The sequence below is a fragment of the Silene latifolia genome, chromosome 9 (assembly GCF_048544455.1).
Source record: "Silene latifolia isolate original U9 population chromosome 9, ASM4854445v1, whole genome shotgun sequence".
In the NCBI taxonomy this organism is placed as follows: domain Eukaryota; kingdom Viridiplantae; phylum Streptophyta; class Magnoliopsida; order Caryophyllales; family Caryophyllaceae; genus Silene; species Silene latifolia.
The window spans coordinates 93,122,456-93,147,850 of record NC_133534.1 but is presented as its reverse complement, the minus strand read 5'-3'; the positions used below and the strand labels follow the sequence as shown (position 1 = coordinate 93,147,850).

General features: G+C 41.0%; 3 non-coding genes across 3 annotated transcripts; all 3 read left to right on the top strand.

Annotated features, from left to right (window-relative positions):
• The first annotated feature begins 19,402 nt into the window (after nt 1–19,402).
• Nucleotides 19,403–19,509, top strand: LOC141603946 (small nucleolar RNA R71). The gene has a single exon (XR_012525780.1). It is a non-coding gene; the product is annotated as a small nucleolar RNA R71 (small nucleolar RNA).
• Nucleotides 19,510–21,825: 2,316 nt separating this feature from the next.
• On the top strand, nt 21,826–21,932 carry LOC141603945 (small nucleolar RNA R71). Its single transcript, XR_012525779.1, has one exon. It is a non-coding gene; the product is annotated as a small nucleolar RNA R71 (small nucleolar RNA).
• A 2,315-nt stretch (nt 21,933–24,247) lies between these two features.
• LOC141603944 (small nucleolar RNA R71) lies at nt 24,248–24,354 on the top strand. The gene has a single exon (XR_012525778.1). It is a non-coding gene; the product is annotated as a small nucleolar RNA R71 (small nucleolar RNA).
• The last annotated feature ends 1,041 nt before the right edge of the window (nt 24,355–25,395 follow it).

Sequence of the window (25,395 nt, the reverse complement as noted above, 5' to 3'; positions counted from 1 at the left end):
GCAAAAGATTTGTGGTTAAGTTTAGTGATTTATGAAGTTATTTTGCTATTTTTAATGATTTTTTGGTAGAAAACGGAGTCAAAATGCCGTATTTTAGTTAAAAATTGACTAAAAATAGTTAAAAGTCGATTCAGTCCATGGAATTTTTATGGTATTTCATCCATGTTTTCTAATGATTGTATGCAAAAGGTTGAAGGTTGGTTCGAATTTTTTGGATGTTTATTCATTTTATGAGATAAAAGTCGATAAAAGTAAAATAAAAAATCATAATTTCGAAACATTTGATTCTGCCCTTGATAGATTTATATACATTTAAATATATTACTTAAATGTTAAAAGTGAATTTTAAAATGTGTTTTCACCTTGTTTTGATGTTATTGGTTTTAGTGGTTAAAAACCGATAAATGACAATCTTTTTCTTCAAAAATTTTATCCGGATTTTTTGGGCAATTTTTCTAACATTTTGGTATTCTTGGGAGTGTTCCAGAATACTCAAAATTTTTGTTTCAATTTTTTGGGTAATTTTTCAATTATTTTGGATTTTTACTTAAATATTATGATTTTACCGATTAAATTAGCAAAATATCACCAAATCAAACTAATTATTCATCATAAAATTAGTGAGGACTAATTTTGAGGTTCAAAACAGTTTGGACAATTAGTTTGGACTTAAATGAGATTTAAGAGTTTATTATTGATTTTTACATGTTAAAAATCGATTAAATCCACAAAAACCGAGATGGATACCAACGATTGATAGATATGGCGATTTTGGCATAATTTTACAGAATTTAAGCATATTTATTTAAGTTGAATTAATGATAGTCATTTATTTAAAGTATTTATCTTGTTGTACCTAGTATGACCTAGTTTAATTTTAATCGTTATTACCCGAAAAGAATGGGAATATCGATTTGTATGTAATTAAATACGATCTCGTATCGTCGGTTTGTAATTAATTAATAGTTTTAATTATTTTATTAATTAATGTATAATAGGAATAGCTATGTAATTTAATTGTAATAGTAATTTTTACCGGCGTTTCCAAAAGACGGATTACATCGAGACGGAGTCTATTTTTGGAAGGTGTTCCAAATCCCACAAGAAGGAGTCACTTATGGAATGAAGAAGCAAGGGACCAAGGAGTTGGTTTCCGAAATGTAATAGACTAGTTTTTGATTAACTAGGTGGCCATACTAGGATTTATTCATATGCTTACTTGTTTGCTTGTTTTATTTTCGCGCATGCCAAAATCGCCATTCACATGCATTTTATTTTCGCGGTTGTCAATTCACGTCATTTACATTCACCGACTTAGTTCACTTATAGGGAATTTATGACTAAATTGACAAGATCTCTCACATAACTAAAATTGAGATTAGCCTTACCAATTAGTAACACCTATGAATCTCTTGTTCATTAGAGCCACGCTCGCCCAAGCGGGGTGTTCTCTTTTTACCTTGGGTAAGTAGGGTGGTAAACGGTTATCACACGCTAAAACTGGTTAGACTCAACGGGATATAAGACGGTCTTGTGTTCCGGGGCTAGTAGATGGATTTAAGGAAATTCGTCGACCAAGAGTTCTAGAGGTAGAATTAGTCAACGTGACTTACCGAATTTATAAAATTATGGGATGTTTCGCCCAAGCGATGCTCATTTTTGTTTAAAATTTGGGTCTTGGAATCATTTATATAATTTAGTGGGAGATCATTATATAAATGTTAAAACTTGTTAAACATGTTTTCACAAGTAATTTTTAAAACAATGGATGTTAATTTTTTCTTTTTGTTGTAGCATTTTAATTCGCAATGGCAACTTCATCAACTCCATCGACTACTTCACTAGGCAAAGATTCATGGCTAAGGTCCGTAATGGACAAATGTATCTTAAAAGATGACGGTAGTAACTTTCTTGAATGGGAATCCAACATCAAAAGTGCCGCGTTGTCCGACAATGTGCTCACTTACTTGACCGATGCTCCTCCTATCGAGCCCGGTTAAAGGGCTTCATCGGCGGTGCGGACCGCCTATGATGACCATGTGAGGATGTCGAATGATATCAAGAATGTGTTGATATGGTCAATGTCCCCAAAGCTCAAGCTATCTTGCATTTCTTTAAATGCGTACGAGATATTCACTCGTATGATCACTATGTTTTCACAAACACCTAAAGTCCGTCAATACGATGCGGCGGCACACTTCTTTGAAGCTAAGCTTGAGAGGGGCCAAAAGGTTGGTCCCCATGTACTCAAAATGGTCGAATATGTTGACATCCTAGAGCATCTAGGGTGTAAGATTCCTAAGACTCTTGTGGTGGATCATATCCACCACTCATTTCCCACCAAGTTTGCCCACTTTAGGGTAAACTACAACATTAATGACATGGATAAGAGTTATCATGAAATTCATGCACTCCACACCCAAGCAGAGAGGGATATGGAAGCTAGTGGGAGAGAAAAAGGAGATGTTTTAACCTTGAAGTTAAAGAACATGTCCCTTGGAGTTAAGAAAGGAAAAGGGAAAGAAAAGTCCCAATTCACGAAATCGTCAAAGAAACATGAAAAGGGAAAGGGCAAGGCCGTTGAGAATGGCAATCCCAAGGCAAAATGTGTCAAACTCTCTGAGGCCGAATGTTTCCATTGTAATGGGAAGAGGCATTATAGGAGGATTTGTCCCAAATACTTGGAGGATCTCAAGGAAGGGCATGTGACACCTATTGGGATGATTTCCTCTCTTTATGTGATAGACGTTAATTATGCTTGTACTTCCACTAGGGTACTTGATACCGGATGTGGCTCTCACCTTTGTAATCATTTGCAGGGTTTAAGGGACGTGCAAGAACTAGCAAAAGTTGATGTGGATCTCCGCATGGGCAATGGAGCTAGAGAAGCCGCCTTTTCCGTGGGGACCTATGTGCTCACTTTAGCTAGTGGTCTAGATGTTGTATTTAAATAAGTGTTATTTTGTACCAACTTTAACCAAGAACATCATCTCCATTTCCGCGTTAGACGCGGAAGGCTTTTGTTTTATGATTAAGGACAAGTGTTGTACTTTTTATTTTAATGATGTGGTTTATGGCAAGGCCATTTCAATTGGAGACATTTATGTTTTAAATGATGTTAATGACGTTTATCATGTGGAAAATAAAAAGCTCAAAACGGGTGATCCAAACAAATCCTACCTTTGGCATTGTCGTTTAGGCCACATAAACGAAAGACGCATTAAGAGACTTGCTTCATCAAAAGTGCTCAAACCATTTGGTTTCGAATTTTATGGTACATGCGAGTCTTGCCTTCTAGGCAAGATGTCTCGTGCACCTTTTGCGGGATAAGGGACACGAGCTAGTGAGGTTTTGGCTCTCATACATACGGATGTGTGTGGACCATTAACCATCACCGCTAGAGGAGGTTTTCACTACTTCATTACTTTTACTGATGACTTAAGTAGATATGGTTATGTCTACTTAATGAAGAACAAGAGTGAAGCCTTTGACAAGTTCAAAGAGTTCCAAAATGAAGTAGAGAACCAATTGGATAAAAAGATTAAGACCCTACGGTCCGACCATGGTGGTGAGTATTTAAATATTGAATTTGATTCACACCTAAAAGATTGTGGTATAGTATCACAATGGACTCCTCCTGAAACACCGCAATTAAATGATGTGGCCGAAAGGAGAAACCGAACTTTACTAGATATGGTTCGGTCTATGTTGAGTCTAACTGAGCTTCCTAGTTCATTTTCGGGTTTTGCCCTCTTGTCTGCAGTATTTTCACTAAATTGAAGCCCGACTAAAGCGGCAGATAAGACTCCATATGAGATATGGACAGGGAAAGTCCCTAATTTGTCATTCATGCGTATTTGGGGTTGCGAAGCGTACGTTAAGATAAAGTCTGACAATAAACTTGCACCCAGGTCTGACAAGTGTCTTTTAGTAGGATATCCAAAGGAAACACGTAGCTATTACTTCTACAATAAACACGAGAACAAAGTGTTTGTGGCTCGTGATGCTGTCTTCCTAGAAAAGGAGTTTATTTCTGGGAGACAGAGTGGGAGAAAATTTGAATTTGAAGAAGTTCGAGAGCCACAAACCGAGAATGAGGTAGAGGAGAACGTGGAGGATAGCATTCCCTCTTCCTCTGAAATGGTAATTGTTCCTAGAAAGTCAAGTAGGATTTCTAATCCACCTGATCGCTACCTTGGTAACATCGAAGAGGATGGTGTTTTGTTACTTTTGGAAAGTGATGAACCCACTACCTATAAATCGGCCATGTCTAGTCCCTACTCCTCACTTTGGCTAGAAGCCATGCGATCCGAAATGGATTCCATGTACGAGAACCAAGTATGGGACTTGGTGGATTTACGTGAGGGAGTGCGACCCCTTCAGTGTAAATGGATATATAAAATTAAGTTCGGCGTGGATAAACATGTGGATGTTTACAAAGCTAGATTGGTGGTAAAAGGTTTCACCCAAGTTCATGGTTTACACTATGACGAAACCTTCGCTCCAGTCGCTATGCTTCGGTCCATTAGGATAATCTTAGCGGTTGCCGTATTTCATGATTATGAGATTTGGCTAATGGATCTCAAAACCGCCTTCTTGAATGGGATTCTAGAAGAAGAGGTGTACATGATACAACCTGAAGGTTTTGTGGATACATCTAACCCTAAGAAGGTGTGTAAGCTTAAAAGGTCCATCTATGGTCTTAAGCAAGCATCTAGGAGTTGGAATCATCGCTTTGATCATGTCATTAAACAATACGGTTTCACTAGAAGTGTGGAAGAACCGTGTTTATACATGAAGTTTAGTGGGAGTAAGGTTGCATTCCTTGTCCTATATGTGGATGACATATTGCTCATCGGGAATGATGTTCCATTGCTCACTTCCGTTAAGGAGTGGCTAGGGAAACACTTCCAAATGAAGGACTTGGGAGAGGCACAACGAATCTTGGGTATCCGGATCTATAGGGATAGGTCCAAGAGGATATTAGCATTGAGTCAAGAGGCTTATATTGACACAGTTTTTGACCAGTTCAATATGAAAGACTCCAAGAGAGGATTTATACCTATGGGCCAAGGGATTACTTTGAGCAAGTCACAGTCTCCCTCCACCCTAAGGAAATTGAACACATGAAGACCGTCCCTTATGCTTCCGTTGTTGGGTCTATCATGTATGTTATGATTTGCACTCGTCCCGATGTTGCGTATGCCTTGAGCATGACAAGTCGTTATCAAGCCAAGCCAGGTGAGAGTCACTGGATAGCCGTAAAGAACATCCTAAAGTACTTGAGAAGGACTAAGGATTCGTTCTTAGTGTTTGGAGGAGAAACTGAGTTGCGTGTAAGAGGTTACACGGACGCAAGTTTCCAAACCGATCGGGATGACATGAAATCCCAATCCGGCTATGTGTTTATGCTAAATGGAGGAGCTGTTTGCTGGAAGAGCTTCAAGCAAAGCGTTACTGCGGATTCTACAACAGAGGCTTAGTACCTTGCAGCGTCTGAGGCTGCAAAGGAAGCTGTTTGGATTAGGCAATTCATGGAGGGGCTAGGAGTAGTCCATTCCGCCAAAGATCCTATCACTCTATATTGTGATAACAATGGAGCTATTTTTCAAGCCAAAGAGCCGAAGTCTAGTAACAAATCTAGACACATTGAAAGGAAATACCATGTAATCAGAGATTATGTGGAAAGGAAGGAAATTGACATTTGTAAGGTTGGGACAGATGATAATATTGCTGATCCTTTAACCAAGCCTTTATCAAAGGCTAAGCATGATGGTCATGTAGTCGCAATGGGATTGAGACGAGTACCAGATTTCTTTAGATTATGGATATGTAATAATTGGATAGCGTATCTCTTAGTATAAATTTGATAATCACATTCATTGTTTTCGCATTCATTCTTTTATGAATCTTTTATTTAGCGTGACAAAATTTTAATACCTTGTTTATCTAAATAAGTTGTGGAGACAATGTTGAACACTATTCAAGTGAATAAGATGAACATTGTATTTTTTCCCTAGTCACTTAATGAGGTGACGTCTCGGAGTGACTAGATTGTAAGTCGATTGATGGTTGTTCAACACCATAAGGTCATACGTGATGACTAGTCGATTAATTAGGCAGAGTGTGTGACACTTTGCCAGACAGTGACCATTTAGAGAGTCCCTAAGTTCTATTATAGACGTCTGGTCGTGGTGGGGATCTCTAAGATGTTCTAATGAGTCGATTCCTTTGACTGGAGACTATTATCTGAGCAAGTGCAGTTTCCGAGTGACTTTGGTTTTTGTCCTAGATCGTGCCGTGAAAGGAGGCCAAAAGGGCATTTACTAAGTCATGGTGATCTGTACTGTGCAATAGGATAGATAGGGCAGACAGGAATTGTCCACCCACATTGGGTAACTATATCTCAAGGCCATTCGAGGAGTTAATGACTACAAATGCGTGGCCACGCTCGGAAGTAATCTGTGAGAGATTTTTCCGGTCAGGTAGTCACACTCCCGATCGAGAAAACAACTCGCGATGTGTTCATGTGCAAGTGCGACCTGAAAGACACCTTGCATTGAGTGGGAGATTAAAACGGACAAGAGAATTGGTAGCGCACACCTTGTGTCGGACAAGTGGGAGATTGTTGGAGTTAGTGTCCTCCACAATAGTGCGTTTACATAGTAAATCTCATTAAAGGAATATCATCAGATATTTATTTATTTGATCCTCGTCAGTTGATTAACGTAAATCGATAACGGTTGTCTGACTAGAGTTTGACGTTATTGTCGTGAGACGGCGGTGATCAACTGACCCCTTTCGGTCACACCTAAAGGAACGAACCCCAATTGACAACTAATAAATTGTATGAGATACAATTTATTTTGTCCCTTGATTTATAGACTAAGAGGTTAGTCGATTATTTTTAGAGAGATTTCGAGTTGCGAACTCGAGGTACGGCAGTTATTATTTAATTACGCGATAATTAAATAATAAATTTTATGAGACGGGTTTTAGTTAATTAATTGTTAATTCACTAAAATTGTACAAATTGATTAATGTGATTAATATTAGTACGTAAATAATATGTGTAGTGGTACCCGTATATTTATGGAGTGATTTGGACGAATTAATTATGGAAGTATTTCAACATGAAACGATGTTTAAAATAAAATTACACGTATATGTGCGACAAATATAAGAACCAACATGGACCCGTAAATGGGCGAGTGGACCGCTTAAAATAGAGTTGTGGATGATTAGGAACATAATCATTTCACCTTACTTTATATTCTTCCATAAGTTATCTTATAATAGATTTTGCATGTGATGTAAGATTAAAAAATATAAGACAATTTGAACACTCCACCTCTCCCATTCACCACCGGTTTTCCTCCATCTTTATAGACCAATTGTTTGTTCATTTTTGTATGCTTGCTCACTTCACTTTTGCATGTGAACAAATATTTAGTCTATCTCTCTAAAATTATTACACATCTTTACTAAGAAGTCAGTAATCAATTTTTATTACTAAGAAATGTTAGTAATATTACAAATAATATCAAGGGTATAATTTTAACAAGTTTCTAGTAAAATACTTGTTAGTTTTGGGTTAAGTTTTTGGGTGCACATTGTAAGGAGATCTTCTCTTTGAAGATTTGTTAGGAGGATCATCCTTTTATTATAAGCTCAAGAACAAACTAGATAGGTGATCTAGTTTGTGCCCATATTACCATAAAATCAATGTAAGGAAATTATTTTTCCTTTAACTTTCATTTATATACTTTTATATTTTCATGCATGTTACATAGATCATCAAAATGATAAATTATGAGATAATTTAATTTTTATTAGAAAGTCTAATATGGATCGATGATCTTTCAAAAGTACCATGTACTCCATCTTCACCTGGTAGGTCAACCTTGTTGGCATTTGACCCAATCCTTTCAACAATTTCAAAGGGGCCATCAGCTCTTGGCATCAATTTGTTCTTTCTCCTGGCCGGGAACCTTTCTTTTCTCAGATGTACCCGGACCAGATCCCCTGACATGAACTCCTTCTTCTTCTGAGGAACCTTAGACTTCCTTTTGTAATTCTCATTAGCCTTCTCAATCTGCTTCCTGACTGATTCAAGTAGTTTTAGCATTTGTTCAGCTTTGGCCTTAACATCAAAGTTCATCTCTTCTCTTGGAATATTGGACAGTTTTAAGGGCATGAGTGGATTAACCCCATAGACTATCTCAAATGGACTATGACCAGTTGCAGCGGATGGTGCTCTGTTGAATGCAAACTCAGCTTGTGACAGTTTTAGATCCCAATCCTTTAAGGACTTGCTGACTATGCACCTCAGTATCCTTCCCAATGTCTTGTTGGTGACCTCAGTTTGGCCATCAGTTTCAGGAAGGTGAAAAGTACTGAACAACAACTTTGTTTTTAGAAGCCTCTATAGGGTCTTCTAAAAATAGCTCATGAATTTGGTGTCCCTATCAGACACTATGGTCTTTGGTACCCCATCCAGCCTCACAATTTCCTGTAAGTAGAGTTCAGCAATACTAACAGCATCCTCAGTCTTCTTGCATGCTACAAAATGAGCCAACTTGCTGAATCTATCAACAACTACCATCACATAATCCTTGCCCCTCTGAGTCCTGGGTAATGCAATATTAAAATCCATGCTTACATCTTCCCAGGGATTATCAGGCACTGTTAAGGGAGTATATGGCCCAGCCTGGAAAGAGCTTTTGGCTTGTTGACACACTGAACACCTCCTGAGAATGACCTGGACATCTCCCATCATTATGGGCCAATAGAATTGATCCTGAAGTATGTCCAGTGTCTTTTGGACTCTAAAATGACCTCCCAGGCCACCTGAGTGAACTTCCCTTATTAGAAGATCCCTGTAAGAACTTCTAGGTACACACAGTTTGTTGCCATGGAATATGACCCCTTCCTGCAAGAGATACTTGCTCCCTGGGATCTTCTGCCCCTCAGTTTGGGTCACCCACTCCTCAGAAAAATCAGGATCCTCCTTGTACATCTCTTTCATAAACTCAAATCCAAGGACCTTGTTTCCCATGACTGATAGTAAGGAGTGCCTCCTTGATAATGCATCTGCCACCACATTTTGTTTTCCCTCCTTGTATTTGCTGGAAAAGGTGAATGAATGCAAGAACTCCACCCACTTGGCATGCGTGTGACTCAATTTATATTGACCATTGATGTATTTCAGAGCCTCATAGTCTTAGTGCAACACAAATGGTTTAGGCTTCAGATAATGATTCCAATGCATCAGGGCTCCGAGGATAGCATAAAACTCCTTGTCATAGGTAGAGTATTTCAATTTAACTTCATTTAACTTCTCACTGAAATAGGTCACTGGCTTCTGAGCTTGAATTTAAACTGCTCCAATGCCTACTCCACTGGCATCACACTCTACCTCAATCAGTTGATCAAAATATGATAGCTTCAGGATAGGAGTTTCACACATTAACTTCATAATCCTTTCAAAGGACTGATGAGCATTATCAGCCCATTGGAACTCTCCCTTCTTCATGTACTCAGTGATTGGTGCTACAACTGTGCTGAAGTTTTTAATGAACCTTTTGTAAAAGGAAGCCAATCCATGGAATCCCTTGACTTCAGTGATTGTCTTAGGGACTGGCCAAGACTGAATTGCTGAGATCTTCTCCTGGTCCACAAATATATGATGCGTACCTATTTCATACAGTTACTCTATTCATTAGCACGCATTTCTATGCTTATTTAGTAGCGACTAGCTACTATTCTCCCATGAATCGTCTACTTTGGGTCACTTTGTGTTTATTGCAGGTTTGGACTCGAGACGAGCTAAACAGACCTAAACCTATTCCCAGTATTGCATTTGGAAGAATTGGAGCTCGGAAATTGGCGCCTCGAGACGCGTGAGCAAGCACCTTTGAGGAGATTTAACGCTGCTGTGCCGTGGCTTTAGTCAATCGACCAGTCTATTTAGTCGATCAACTAAAGCGAAGATATGCTCGAGTCAGTTTAGTCGATCGACCAGAATTTCAGTCGATCGACTAAACTCGAGATCAGGCCGTTTTGTTAAGTTTTATTTTCGGCTCGTGATTGCTTGTTTTGTAATTTTCCCTTATCATTATAAAAGGGAAAACTCAGAATAATATTAGGGCATCTTGATTTTTAGTAAAACAATGTTAGATGTTCTTTACTTTGGAATTCAAGGATCGGAAACTTTGCAACGTTTCTTCCTTTATTTTCGGTAATTAGTTAACCTTTGTTACTCGTTAAACTCTCGTTGTTGAAATTCATTATTCTTCTCTGTTAATTGCAAGTTTATGTTTAATTGCTTTTTAGATTTTATCATCATGTTTCATTCAATCTTAATCGTTATTGTTGAATATATTACCTTCACTATGAGTAGCTAATTTCCCTATGCTAGGATTAGGGAAGCTGACACGGCTATCGCAACCCTATCAAAGATAAAACCTAACGGTCTCAACTAAAATGTAGCAGAGGCAGTCGAGTATCGAATCCACAGGGAGGTAATGTAATTATCAGCTGTCTTATTCTAGCCCTAAAGTAACAATTGGGGGATTTTGTTAAATTGGTTCCTAAACTACGAGATTAAAGGAAAGAGAAATAAAGTAAGAGCAATAAGGGCAAGAAAATCGGTTTAAACTATCAAGAAGAGAGGGATATGTCGGGAATTCGGTTCACTACGGTAGTCCAGTAACTCAGCTGTAAATGATTCAGACGAACTAATGTGAGACGGATGTTGAAAGGTCCTTTCGGTCCACTTTCTATCCTAAAATACCACTAACTTAACTTTCATCCTCATTAGGGTAGTCTACTGTTTATTGCAGGCCTATTTAGTCCAATCTTTCGATCCAGGATTAATTTTAGCCAGATTAAAGGGTGAAATAGAAGCGTGCACGCAACTAAGTCGAATAAATACAATTAAATTTCTATAGTGACAGAGTCTCGTAATTAATTCGTCTAATTCATTCACTACATCGTCACATTTCTACCGCAGATCCCCTAATCCCAACATGAAAGGGGTTTAGCTACTCATATCATTAATTAAACTAACAGCAAACAATTTTCCAGCAGTAAACATTATAAATAAACAATAAATTGCAATAAGGAAAATTAGGGCAGAAACTAATTATAACGAAAGCGAAGAATTAAAGCAATAAGAGATCAATTATTATTAAAGGAAGAGAAGGAATTACAATCAATGTGATTCCGGCGTAAAGAACACAAATTCCAAGTGAAAGCAATCCCGAAATAAAGTAACAGTAGAGAAGAATGAAGCAACGTGCTAAGGTTTACAGTAGAAAGTTTGATAGATGAAAAAAGATGGGTCAAAGAGATCCTAATAACCTAGTTAACATAGGTTTAAAAAGAAAAGTAACTAAAATTCTCGAAATAAAACATCACACGGGTTGTTTAAAGCCCACAGTCCACGAAACCACTCGATCGAGTGGATTAAAACCACTCGATCGAGTAAATCCTCAGCAAAAACTGCTCGATCGACCAGGAAGTCACTCGATCGAGTAGTTGGTCTTTCTGCAAGCTAAGGGTCGAGCAGTAAACTGCTCGATCGAGCACTCTGGAGTGTAGAAACCACTCGATCGAGTGGAAAAACTGCTCGATCGAGTGCTTCATCTTCATTTCAGCTCACGTCTCCGCCTAAGTGCCTCGTAATACGTGCCACGACGCTTCCAAATGCAGTATCTCACTCTGGAACAATCCCGTCTCCTCTAAATGCATGCAAAAAGGACGAAAAAGGGTACGGTTCCACTACTTTCGCGTTCATTTCTACAAAATGGACAAAACGAACCAAAGTAGCCAATTCGGGGCAAAATACCATAAAAATAGTATAAATATGCATAGAAATACGTGCCGAAATAGGCTAAAAAGACTATACATTAGACACGTATCAAATCTCCCCAAACCAAACCTTTACTCGCCCTCGAGTAAACTCAAAACTATATACTAATGGAACGGAAAAATAACTCAGAGCTAGCTTAACTTGTCTATTTGAACCAATTTAATGCAACAAAAATTAACAGTTAAAGCTAAGCAGTCAAAACGCAAACGAATTATAAGCTATTCAGAAATATAGCTGACCTATCGACCTTGTATGACCAACAAAATCAGACTCTCACGTGGTCACTCTTTTCTCATGAAGCAAAGGGTGAATGTTATATGTAGAAGAGAGAAGAAAAAACAGTCACTCACCTAACTGCGACCTACATAGCATGCATGCAACAAAAATGAAAGACAATTCAAGTACGAATGCACATACTCCAACCAATAATGTCCGTCACAGCCAAGGGCTTGCAAATAATTTGGGAATAGTGAGGTTCAGGTGAGAAAAGGCAAAACATGTTATGGAAATGTGGGGGTAAAAACGTCAAGCTAGTTCCTAACAAGACCGTAATGAAACCATCCGAATCTCAACTGACTAAAAGACTAAGTACAAGTACCCTTCATTTGGCACAAAACTCACTAGACTCAAAACACAATCTCCTCAAAAATATAGGATAAGAATAGAGGAGTCAGAAGGGCACAAACTTCCCTTTTTTAAACACCGTCTGAAATGGTTAACTGAAACAAACAACCTTTTTTTTTTAAACTTCTTTTTCTTTCTTTTTTCTTCTCCTGTTCACGTTCAGCTCTTTCTTTTTTAATTTTTTTTTTCTTTTTTTTTTCACTTTCACGTTTTTCTCTTTTTTTTTTCAATACTTTTTTCTTTCTTCTTTTTCCTCCTTCCTCTATACTTACACCAACTCCAAAACAAGAAACACGGACCAAAATGCAAAGGAAAAATATACCGCAGAAGAACATACTAACTAGCTTGACTAGGCAGGCTTAGTTTGGGATGTAGCTAATGGGTCAAAAGGCAATTTTGGCTTATGTGGAGCTAAATGGGTGAAAAGTAATAAGAAAGGGAAATTTGCAAGACCCTCCCTGCATGTGACACCAACCACAAACCCGAATATGTGCATTTGACGAGAAATTGAATGTCATAAATGTGCAAAAAAGATGAACATGCTATGCAAGGAGTACTACTCAAAATTCCTAATGAACTGGTCATGAATGTCACCAGTTATGGGCTCTAATATCTCAGAATTTTTAAGTAGTTTTCAAATTTATAGGTCGAGTCTAAACAGTCAGCTTATATTTGAACATAAATTCGTAGATTATGCGTATGACAAAGCTAAAAACTATCGATAAAAGTGCAAGGCTCAAGCAAATTGACAAGTTATAGTGCATTGTCATCTTGGAAATCTACCGTTCCGACTCAATCTATATGCAAAAATAAACGTGAAAATGTTTTGATTTTTTTGAAATTTTCTAATTTTTTTGGATTTTTGATGGAAAATAAAGAACAATGCAAGCTGAAAAGTAAACGTGAATGCAAAAACAGATGCAGATGCAGACTCAAAAGGATGCAATACCCTCCCCAAACCAAAACGGACAACGCCCTCGTTGTCCTCCAAAGATACACCAAATAGAGATATATACGGGGAACGGAATATACAACCAACAAAATAAAAACAAAGAAATAAAGGAGACAAAATAAAAGAGTGAAAGATACATACAAAATACGAACTTCCCTAAACCAGCCAGAAAACTGGGGAAGTGAGTAGACCAGTAGCTACTCGTCGTCGTCATTGCTGTCACGGAGCTCCTCCGCCACTACCCGGTACTCCGGGTCTTTCTTCTCCTCTCTCCTCTTCCGCTCCTCCTCCCGAGCTCTCTCCACTACCACCTCTGGGTCCTCGTCCTCCTCCTCCTCGTCAGAAACCGGGTACCCCTCAACTGGGTACTGGAAGAAGGAAGGGTGTGGCCAACCCTCCGGGATCGGTCTGTGTCGCCGCAAGTGGTACTCGTACAGAGGGTGTAAGGCAAGAGACATGTCCCTCTCCATACGAGCCTGACGCCCTGCAAGCTCGATCAACAAACCGTAAACTCTGCCCCCTTGGTCCTGGACCGCGGGCGCTACAAAGGGAGGAGGTGGTTTAAAAGTAGCCGGGAAGACCGGCTCAGTCTGTGTCTGGTCAGTGGGAGGTGGAGCAGGAGTAGGCGTGGTAGTAGTAGTGGGAGTAGAGGTCGGATCGGGAGTAGCCGTGGAAGGCTGGGTACTCCCGGAGGGTGTGGACCCCTCTCCAGTCTCAAGTCGCCGCTTCTTGGCGGCGGGTGCATCAGGGGGTGGATGTGGTCGGAGTGGAAGGTGAAGTTGAGGCAGTGGTGGCAGACGGTGGCCCTTTACCACAGTAGGTAAGGGCTCAAGACGGGGGAGACTGTCGCATGGTAAGTCAACAGACAAGGAGCCGTCAATCTTCCAAGTCCGGTGGTCTGGGGTCAGCCAATGCTGAGTGAGCATGGCGTCCAGACTCAGTAACCTCTCTCCCGTGAGGTACTGCAAGTCACGAGGCCAGGTGGGGAAAAGGCGATGGGCAAGAATGGTGGCTATGCCACCGCAGGCAATGGTTCCCGCCTCCTTCTCCCCTGGTCATGGAGGTACTGGGCGGTCAAGTAGGCTATGTTGAAGGTAAAAGGACCCTCACAGTCGACGTTCAGATAACCGCCCAGGATGGAGAGCTCGGTGTTGGTAATGTTGTTCGGCTCCTTTCGGCCGAAAATAGAGCTCCCCATCAGTCTAAGAAAACAACGAACGGGGGAAAGGTGGACCTGATGGGGCTTTCGCTCCTGAAAAGTGGTCTGGGCCAGACACCGCCAAACCTAACGGTAAACCTTCCTCGAGTCTGATTTCACGCCCGAGGAGGTAAGGTCAAGTAACCTACCAAACTCCGCTAGAGGCATCGGAAAAGTCCGGTTAAACAACCTAAGGAGACCGAAAACCGTCGGGGCCGGTCTCATGTGCATCCGGGAGAAGGTAAAAGAGCTGAGAAACTCGAGACTCAGCTCTAAGAAGGTGTGGCCTCTCATAGTAATGAGCCCAGGCATCCCCGTGACCCGTAGTAAAGTACAGCCTGACTCGTAAATGCCGAGTTTATCTAACGCCGATTTATCCAAAAATCGGGAAGGCACATGTACACATTTCAGCATGTTATAAAATTTCTCACGGTGTAAAGCGTTGACGAATAATACCTGCGGATAGTCTGGGTGAGAGTGGAGGGAAGTGTCCCCTCGAACTCAGAATCGTCCCCGAGTAGAAGCGGGAGCGAAGCGGCGGTGTAGAAGTGCTAGGAGCGGGAGTAAAGGTAACAGGAGCTGGCGTAGCTCGAGGCTGTCTACGACCCCGGCCTCTGGAACGCAAGGCAGCGGCCCGCTCTCGGATGGTGTAAGGAACCAAGGTAGCTCTGAAGGCAGCTGCGGCTGCTGGTGAGTCCGCCACAGGTGTAGAAGTGGTGGTAGGTGTACATGTAGTGGCTGCTGTGGCCACCACTGAAGAGGAACTAGCAGCAGTGCTAGCTGGGGTGGTGACCGTGGAGGAAGTGGCAGCCTGAACTGTGCTAGCTGAAGTAAAAACCGTCCCTGCAGCTGAAATAAGGAAAACTGGGGCTGCAGTGGTGACTAAGGTGGTGGTAGTGGCAACAGCAGGGGCCACTGACTCACTCAAGGACGGGCTGGAGGTGGTACTGGTAGAAGGCAAAGTACTGGACTCCATCCTGTGACAAGGTAAAGGGCATGATAAGAAAATAGCTGCTAACCGTGGCTAAAACAACACGTAAAACCAGCATGTGACAGCATGTGAATGCCCTATCAGTCGAAAAATTCGACTTTACAGCACATAAATCCCAACAATCCTCAAAAATTTCGAATTACACAATGCAAATGGCGATAGGGAATGGGAATAGCAGTTAACATCAGTAACATGTAAGCATCAACTGAAGTTAATTAAGACAATGCAGTATATAAACCGTCTGACAGTCGAAAAATTCGACTTAAGCAGCCCTAATCGCAATTTCTACGCATGGTCCAAAGTAAACATGTCTAAGCTTCGACAGGGGTTCTATGTTAGTCAACAATCAGCAGCAAAATCGCAACAGAGATGCTAGCTAGACAGATTACAACAGCAAAAATCAAAGTGACAGTCGAGAAATCCGACTGTCTTGAACCCATATCGTAAAAATCATGGAAATTTCGAATTAACATGTAACAAACAGTAAGGAAGGGGAATTATGATCATCAAGCAAGCAAATTAAGGGCATACAAACACAATCAAGTTGAAAAATTCGACTAAACAGGGATTTTCGAAACCCTATTTCAATTTCACCTCATAAAATTCGAAATAATCGAAATTAAAATGCAAGAGGTTATAGAAATCACTTACTTGATGATGATGAACCTACAAATGTAATTAATCTTCAAATAAACAAGCAACAATAGCGATTTTTCGAGATAAAAACCGCAAACCCTAAAACCCTTTTAAAACCGAGAAAATCAACACAAATTAAAGGGAAAATAAGGGGCTTTTTAAGATTAATTAGCAAGCAAAGGATTGTAGGTGACGGATTTGGAGATTGGGCAAGAAAATATGAGGATTTGGGGCTGCTTTGATCGCACAAAGGGAAGTGTTAGACGAAATTTAGGGTCAAAATGAATTAGAAACAAAAATAAGAGTTTAAGGTAGAAAAACTCCCGTGTCTTGTTCATTTCACTCGATCGAGTGGGTTTAAACCACTCGATCGAGCACTTTGATGGTCCAGCAGCTTGGTCGAGTAAACTTTTACTCGATCGACCATTCTCATTTATTGCCTTACTCGATCGACCTGTAGGAGTGCTCGATCGACCACATTTTTCTCGATCGAGTACAAAAAGTACTCAATCGAGGACTTTTCTCGTGTAAGCTCTTTGAATTTTCGTCTTTCTTCCTTGGAATGCGTAAACACTTCCTCAAACCTGCATAAAAACACACGCAAAAATTTCCCAATATACCAAATACGCATAAGAACAGTCTAAAGTCTTATGTCTATGCTAAAAACTGTCTAAATCTAATTGTCCTAATTAGAACGCAATAAAACAAATTCAACGGAAATTGAAAAATTATCTATTACAAAGTGTTACACGGGGCATTTCCCCGTTCAATTCCCAACAAATTTCAGTAGCCTCTCGGAGGGCTCCCGACTGGAGGACGTCATCTCAGCAACATTGACTGTCCTCTTCATCTTCCATGAGCATGAATTATCACTTGAAACGATAGGAGGGGAGTAGTTCACATCCACGTAAGCGCGAACTCTCCTCGTCCTTGCTCCTCTATCACCGTCTTTAGCATCCTTATTTCCAATTTGATCGACTTTGATTACACCAAGTCCCTTGACAGCTCCTTCATTGCTTTCATCTGTACCTGCAGTAAAGAAGACAGACGAACTTTCCTCCTTTTTGCTCTCAATCTGAGGCGGAGGGTCAACAATAGCAGCACAATTCTCCAAATTTTCATCTGGAGTGTCTATAATAGGACTAATAGAAGAAAGAGCATTGCAAGGCTGGGCTTGCATGGGAGCTCTCCGGGACTTAGATTGATGAAAAATCAGCTCCTCGTCCCCTACCTGAAAGGTGAAAGTCTTCCCCCCGACATCTATTACTGCACGGGCAGTAGACAAAAATGGTCTCCCTAAAATGATAGGGTTGTGTGCATCTTCGGGGATGTCTAAGACAACAATATCAACGGGAATAAAGAACTTTCCGATCTGAACAGGTACGTCTTCTACTATACCTAGTGGCCGTGATAAACTACGGTCGGCCATCTGGACAGTCATGTTGGTGCAACTCAGCTTTGTCAAACCAAGTCTCTTAGCCAGAGACAATGGTAAGACACTCACGCTATCGCCTAAATCGCATAACGCGTTATCAATCAAATGCATACCGATATGACACGGAATTGAGAAACTACCCGGGTCTGATTGCTTAGGGGGCAACTTGTTTTGAAATAGGGCTGACCCCACCTCAGTCAAAGCTACTGTCTGACTATCATTAATGGTCCTCTTACCCGCTAAAATTTCTTTCATAAACTTTAAATAAGAGGGTACCTTTGTCAGCAATTCAGTGAACGGCACGGTGACTTCCAAGCTCTTCAAAAGTTTGACAAATTTGCCGAATTGTTGATTAGCTTTAGTATTTTGCAGCAGCCTCGGGAAGGGAACCGTGATAGGTATCTCAAGTCCCTTGTTTCTCGCTTCCAATGTATCTTCCGGTGCAAGTTCTGTATCCTTTGGACGCTTCTTACCTCTCGAACGAGGTCTTTCCGGTGATATCTCACTTAGACGAGCACTAGCAGGCTCTCGAATAAGCTTCCCGTCATCAATACTACTCGATCGACCAATTTGCTCACTCGATCGAGCAGTTTCTTCATCAATGTCAGTCGATCGAGTACAATTTCCACTCGATCGACCAACTCCACTTTCTGCTTCACTCGATCGAGTAGATAAACTACTCGATCGACCAACCTGTTCTTCCTGTTCACTCGATCGAGTGGAAAAACCACTCGATCGAGGACTTTCATCTTCAGTTCTACTCGATCGAACATCGATTTCATCGATCGAGCAAGCTGGCATGTGTCGTGAGCCCTTTTTTCTCGACGATGTGATGTTCGCCATCGATTCTGAGACTTCCCCGTCCGATTACGACACTTCCGGTCCCTCATAAGAAAGACCGCTTCTCAATTCTATCAGATGTACCGTCTCATTTGGATTCTTCTCATTTTGAGTCGGTAAATGACCCTGCTTTCTTGTGGATTGATTCGCGGCTAGTTGGGCAACTTGGGTTTCAAGTGCCTTAAGAGACGCGTCCTTCTGTTGATCACTCAGCTGCAACTGCTTTGTAATGGATTGCAACATAGACTTTATCTCTCCTATTTCATTCACCCCACCGGAAGATGATGCACCATGGTTAGAAGGATTAAAAGAAGGAGGCTTCTGAAAGCCTTGTTGATTCTTGTGTGGAGGAATATACGGCTGCTGCTGATTCGGAGGAGCAGTGGGATTGAGCTCATTCTGACTACTCCACCTCAAATTGGGATGGACGTTCGACTCGTAAAAAGTGTTGTTCTGCCTGTAATGTTGAAAGGCAGCACAAGACTCATAGGAGTTGGGACAATGATCTGAGACATGTCCCTCCCCTCCACATCTTCTACAGACGAAAGGACCGTCTGACACAGCGTTCACCTGATACATCCCCCCCTTTGGAACCTCCTCCCAACTCATATTTGTCAAATCTCGCAGTATGAGCTTCTAGTGCAGCTACAGAAGAAGATTCAGCAGCTCTTCTTTGATTGCCTCTGGAGTTCCCATATTCAGCCTTATGGGTGGCCAAATCATCAATGATCTTCCAACCCTTAGTCTCTCCCATGTTCTCAGTGAATCGGCCATTGGCTGCAGCATCCAAAATAGCTCTCTGATCGTCGTTTAGCCCATTATAGAACTGATTGCAAAGACTCCATTTTTCGAATCCATGGTGCGGAATGGTTCGCACCAGCTTCTTGAAACGGACCCATGCTTCATGAAAGTTCTCATCAGGCCCTTGTTTAAAGCTCGTGATCTGAGCTCTAATGGCAATAGTCTTCGAGGCGGAAAAGTACTTCTTGTAAAATGTTAAAGCTAGCGAATTCTGGTCAGTTACCCCATGAGCTTCCCGGTCCAGATCCCTATACCACTCCCTTGCAGCATCACGGAGTGAGAAAATAAACATAGTTTCTTTTATCGATCCGGGTCACGCCCGATTGGTGGGGGTATGGAGCGAAATAATCGATAAAGGTCTCCATGTGCTTAGCTGCATCTTCATTTGCAGCTCCCCCGAACGGGTTCCTTTCAACTAAGTTGATATAAGAAGGCTTCGGTTCGAATTTTCTTGCCTCCCCTGGTAGTATAAATCCCTTATAGAGATTCGCAGCTATCGGTTCAGATTGACTGGCAATGGTTGCTTCTTCGACCATAACTGGAAAATCCGAAGATGTGACGGTTTCGGCTGAAGAAGTGGAAACAGGAGAAGAATGTGGATCCTCCTCAAATAGCTCGTTCTCAAAGTAATTTGACAGAGTACTAAGCTATTCCTCTGTCGGCAATACCCTTTGTGATCGTCTCAACTCGCGCAAGGATTTCTCAATCTCAGGATTGAACGGTACTAGTTCACCACCCTGTGACCTGCGCATAAGAAGAAACTACCAAAAAGAATATAAGAAAAGTTTAAGGAACGGTTGTCCCTTAAACTAAGAAAGACTAAAAATGAAACAACTAATAATGTAAACAATTGCCTCCCCGGCAACGGCGCCAAAATTTGACACGGCTATCGCAACCCTATCAAAGATAAAACCTAACGGTCTCAACTAAAATGTAGCAGAGGCAGTCGAGTATCGAATCCACAGGGAGGTAATGTAATTATCAGCTGTCTAATTCAAGCCCTAAAGTAACAATTGGGGGATTTTGTTAAATTAGTTCCTAAACTACGAGATTAAAGGAAAGAGAAATAAAGTAAGAGCAATAAGGGCAAGAAAATCGGTTTAAACTATCAAGAAGAGAGGGACATGTCGGGAATTCGGTTCACTACGGTAGTCCAGTAACTCAGCTGTAAATGATTCAGACGAACTAATGTGAGACGGATGTTGAAAGGTCCTTTCGGTCCACTTTCTATCCTAAAATACCACTAACTTAACTTTCATCCTCATTAGGGTAGTCTACTGTTTATAGCAGGCCTTTTTAGTCCAATCTTTCGATCCAGGATTAATTTTAGCCAGATTAAAGGGTGACATAGAAGCGTGCACTCGACTAAGTCGAATAAATACAATTAAATTGCTATAGTGACAGAGTCTCGTAATTAATTCGTCTAATTCATTCACTACATCGTCACATTTCTACCGCAGATCCCCTAATCCCAACATGAAAGGGGTTTAGCTACTCATATCATTAATTAAACTAACAGCAAACAATTTTCCAGCAGTAAACATTATAAATAAACAATAAATTGCAATAAGGAAAATTAGGGCAGAAACTAATTATAACGAAAGCGAAGAATTAAAGCAATAAGAGATCAATTATTATTAAAGGAAGAGAAGGAATTACAATCAATGTGATTCCGGCGTAAAGAACACAAATTCCAAGTGAAAGCAATCCCGAAATAAAGTAACAGTAGAGAATAATGAAGCAACGTGCTAAGGTTTACAGTAGAAAGTTTGATAGATGAAAAAAGATGGGTCAAAGAGATCCTAATAACCTAGTTAACACAGGTTTAAATAGAAAAGTAACTAAAATTCTCAAAATAAAACATCACACGGGCTGTTTAAAGCCCACAGTCCACGAAACCACTCGATCGAGTGGATTAAAACCACCCGATCGAGTAAATCCTCAGCAAAACCTGCTCGATCGACCAGGAAGTCACTCGATCGAGTAATTGGTCTTTCTGCAAGCTAAGGATTGAGCTCATTCTGACTACTCCACCTCAAATTGGGATGGACGTTCGGCTCGTAATAAGTGTTGTTCTGCCTGTAATGTTGAAAGGCAGCACAAGACTCATAGGAGTTGGGACAATGATCTGAGACATGTCCCTCCCCTCCACATCTTCTACAGACGAAAGGATCGTCTGACACAGCGTTCACCTGATACATCCCCCCCTTTGGAACCTCCTCCCAACTCATATTTGTCAAATCTCGCAGTATGAGCTTCTAGTGCAGCTACAGAAGAAGATTCAGCAGCTCTTCTTTGATTGCCTCTGGAGTTCCCATATTCAGCCTTATGGGTGGCCAAATCATCAATGATCTTCCAACCCTTAGTCTCTCCCATGTTCTCAGTGAATCGGCCATTGGCTGCAGCATCCAAAATAGCTCTCTGATCGTCGTTTAGCCCATTATAGAACTGATTGCAAAGACTCCATTTTTCGAATCCATGGTGCGGAATGGTTCGCACCAGCTTCTTGAAACGGACCCATGCTTCATGAAAGTTCTCATCAGGCCCTTGTTTAAAGCTCGTGATCTGAGCTCTAATGGCAATAGTCTTCGAGGCGGAAAAGTACTTCTTGTAAAATGTTAAAGCTAGCGACTGCAGTCGATTACCCCATGAGCTTCCCGGTCCCGATCCCTATACCACTCCCTTGCAAAGGCATCACGGGTGAGAAAATAAACATAGTTTCTTTTATCTGATCCGGGGTCACGCCAGTTGGTAGGGGTATGGAGCAGCAATAATCGATAAAGGTCTCCATGTGCTTAGCTGCATCTTCATTTGCAGCTCCCCCGAACGGGTTCCTTTCAACTAAGTTGATATAAGAAGGCTTCGGTTCGAATTTTCTTGCCTCCCCTGGTAGTATAAATCCCTTATAGAGATTCGCAGCTGTCGGTTCAGATTGACTGGCAATGGTTGCTTCTTCGACCATAACTGGAAAATCCGAAGATGTGACGGTTTCGGCTGAAGAAGTGGAAACAGGAGAAGAATGTGGATCCTCCTCAAATAGCTCGTTCTCAAAGTAATTTGACAGAGTACTCAGCTATTCCTCTGTCGGCAATACCCTTTGTGATCGTCTCAACTCGCGCAAGGATTTCTCAATCTCAGGATTGAACGGTACTAGTTCACCACCCTGTGACCTGCGCATAAGAAGAAACTACCAAAAAGAATATAAGAAAAGTTTAAGGAACGGTTGTCCCTTAAACTAAGAAAGACTAAAAATGAAACAACTAATAATGTAAACAATTGCCTCCCCGGCAACGGCGCCAAAATTTGACACGGCTATCGCAACCCTATCAAAGATAAAACCTAACGGGCTCAACTAAAATGTAGCAGAGGCAGTCGAGTATCGAATCCACAGGGAGGTAATGTAATTATCAGCTGTCTAATTCAAGCCCTAAAGTAACAATTGGGGGATTTTGTTAAATTAGTTCCTAAACTACGAGATTAAAGGAAAGAGAAATAAAGTAAGAGCAATAAGGGCAAGAAAATCGGTTTAAACTATCAAGAAGAGAGGGACATGTCGAATTCGGTTCACTACGGTAGTCCAAGAACTCACCGTAAATGATTCGAGACGAACTAATGTGAGACAGATGTTGAAAGGTCCTTTCGGTCCACTTTCTATCCTAAAATACCACTAACATAACTTTCATCCTCATTAGGGTAGTCTCTTTTTATAGCGAGGCCTTTTTAGTCCAATCTTTCGATCCAGGATTAATTTTAGCCAGATTAAAGGGTGACATAGAAGCGTGCACTCGACTAAGTCGAATAAATACAATTAAATTGCTATAGTGACAGAGTCTCGTAATTAATTCGTCTAATTCATTCACTACATCGTCACATTTCTACCGCAGATCCCCTAATCCCAACATGAAAGGGGTTTAGCTACTCATATCATTAATTAAACTAACAGCAAACAATTTTCCAGCACTAAACATTATAAATAAACAATAAATTGCAATAAGGAAAATTAGGCGAAACTAATTATAACGAAAGCGAAGAATTAAAGCAATAAGAGATCAATTATTATTAAAGGAAGAGAAGGAATTACAATCAATGTGATTCCGGCGTAAAGAACACAAATTCCAAGTGAAAGCAATCCCGAAATAAAGTAACAGTAGAGAATAATGAAGCAACGTGCTAAGGTTTACAGTAGAAAGTTTGATTGATGAAAAAAGATGGGTCAAAGAGATCCTAATAACCTAGTTAACACAGGTTTAAATAGAAAAGTAACTAAAATTCTCAAAATAAAACATCACACGGGCTGTTTAAAGCCCACAGTCCACGAAACCACTCGATCGAGTGGATTAAAACCACCCGATCGAGTAAATCCTCAGCAAAACCTGCTCGATCGACCAGGAAGTCACTCGATCGAGTAATTGGTCTTTCTGCAAGCTAAGGATTGAGCTCATTCTGACTACTCCACCTCAAATTGGGATGGACGTTCGGCTCGTAATAAGTGTTGTTCTGCCTGTAATGTTGAAAGGCAGCACAAGACTCATAGGAGTTGGGACAATGATCTGAGACATGTCCCTCCCCTCCACATCTTCTACAGACGAAAGGACCGTCTGACACAGCGTTCACCTGATACATCCCCCCCTTTGGAACCTCCTCCCAACTCATATTTGTCAAATCTCGCAGTATGAGCTTCTAGTGCAGCTACAGAAGAAGATTCAGCAGCTCTTCTTTGATTGCCTCTGGAGTTCCCATATTCAGCCTTATGGGTGGCCAAATCATCAATGATCTTCCAACCCTTAGTCTCTCCCATGTTCTCAGTGAATCGGCCATTGGCTGCAGCATCCAAAATAGCTCTCTGATCGTCGTTTAGCCCATTATAGAACTGATTGCAAAAACTCCATTTTTCGAATCCATGGTGCGGAATGGTTCGCACCAGCTTCTTGAAACGGACCCATGCTTCATGAAAGTTCTCATCAGGCCCTTGTTTAAAGCTCGTGATCTGAGCTCTAATGGCAATAGTCTTCGAGGCGGAAAAGTACTTCTTGTAAAATGTTAAAGCTAGCGAATTCTGGTCAGTTACCCCATGAGCTTCCCGGTCCAGATCCCTATACCACTCCCTTGCAGCATCACGGAGTGAGAAAATAAACATAGTTTCTTTTATCTGATCCGGGGTCACGCCAGTTGGTAGGGGTATGGAGCAGCAATAATCGATAAAGGTCTCCATGTGCTTAGCTGCATCTTCATTTGCAGCTCCCCCGAACGGGTTCCTTTCAACTAAGTTGATATAAGAAGGCTTCGGTTCGAATTTTCTTGCCTCCCCTGGTAGTATAAATCCCTTATAGAGATTCGCAGCTGTCGGTTCAGATTGACTGGCAATGGTTGCTTCTTCGACCATAACTGGAAAATCCGAAGATGTGATGGTTTCGGCTGAAGAAGTGGAAACAGGAGAAGAATGTGGATCCTCCTCAAATAGCTCGTTCTCAAAGTAATTTGACAGAGTACTCAGCTATTCCTCTGTCGGCAATACCCTTTGTGATCGTCTCAACTCGCGCAAGGATTTCTCAATCTCAGGATTGAACGGTACTAGTTCACCACCCTGTGACCTGCGCATAAGAAGAAACTACCAAAAAGAATATAAGAAAAGTTTAAGGAACGGTTGTCCCTTAAACTAAGAAAGACTAAAAATGAAACAACTAATAATGTAAACAATTGCCTCCCCGGCAACGGCGCCAAAATTTGACACGGCTATCGCAACCCTATCAAAGATAAAACCTAACGGGCTCAACTAAATGTAGCGAGGCGATCGAGTATCGAATCCACGGGAGGTAATGTAATTATCACTTTGTCTAATTCAAGCCCTAAAGTAACAATTGGGGGATTTTGTTAAATTAGTTCCTAAACTACGAGATTAAAGGAAAGAGAAATAAAGTAAGAGCAATAAGGGCAAGAAAATCGGTTTAAACTATCAAGAAGAGAGGGACATGTCAGGAATTCGGTTCACTACGGTAGTCCAAAGAACTCACCTTGTAAATGATTCGGACGAACTAATGTGAGA